We start from the raw sequence: 1,205 nt of genomic DNA on the forward strand, positions 1-1,205 counted from the left end.
TTGATCATTAACTCTCATTATTAATTCTCCTTTTTGCATGTCTATTACAGCCCTTCCTGTTGCAAGAAATGGTCTCCCTAAAATAATAGGAATCTCTTTATCTTCCTCCATATCTAATACTATAAGGCTACAAGGAAAATAAATTTATCCACTTTTACTAGCACATCCTCTATAACTCCTTTTAGATAAGTTATTGATCGATCAGCTAACTGAAGAGTTACAGTAGTAGGAGAAATTTCTCCCAAATCTAAATGTTTAAAGATCGATAAGGGCATAAGATTGATACTCGCTCCTAAATCACCAATTGTATAGTAAAACTACCAGGATCTTTTAATTTTTCAGGAAGCGTTTTCTGAATAATAGCACTACACTCTTCACTGAGTGCAACGACCTCATGATTTGTAAACTTTCTTTTCTTATTTAGTCATAAATTTCACATAACTTAGCATTTGTTCCAAAGCTTCAATAAAAGGAATATTTATCGTTAATTTCTTAAGGATTTCCAAAAATTTTGTATATTGTTTATCTTTATTTTTCTACTTCAGTCTTTGAGGAAACGAAGGTAATGGTTTTTCTAAAGGAACATGTGTTTGTTCACTTTCATAGTACTCAGAAGAATTCCAGAAGGTCTGTTACTAAGTGCAGTAACAATATGTCCTAATTGATTTTTCAATATTTCTAATAACAACCCCTTGATCTTGTATTTAATTTCTCATATTCAACATCACTTCTTCCATCGTCAACTTCTTTTCCTTAACTTGTGGGTTAGGATTGGAGTTAAATCCTGGAGGATAATAAGATCGAAAATTAGGATTTCCTTGACTATTCAGATTTCTGGATGGATTCACCAGATTATTATAATTATTCCAACTAAAATTAGGGCGATTTTTCCATCCAGGGTTAAAATAGTTAGAATAGGGATTATTATTTTGATTATTTATATCGTTTAAAGTTTCATAAGATGGTTGAGTATCAATAATCTGTCCTAGTGAATTATCCTCTAATACTGGGGGTATTTGAGAAAAGTTCACTCTTATTTGATCAATCTATTTAGAAATAACAGCAAATTGAGATGTCAAAATAGACATTACATTAGAATCATGAAAACTAGCTACTCTCTTAGGATTTACCCTTTCAAAGGGCCATTAAAAATTTTTAGTAGCCATTTCTTCAATTAAAAAATATGCTTCATCAAAAGGTTTTGA

The sequence above is a fragment of the Phalaenopsis equestris genome, unplaced genomic scaffold (genome assembly GCF_001263595.1).
Source record: "Phalaenopsis equestris unplaced genomic scaffold, ASM126359v1 Scaffold000651, whole genome shotgun sequence".
NCBI lineage: Eukaryota > Viridiplantae > Streptophyta > Magnoliopsida > Asparagales > Orchidaceae > Phalaenopsis > Phalaenopsis equestris.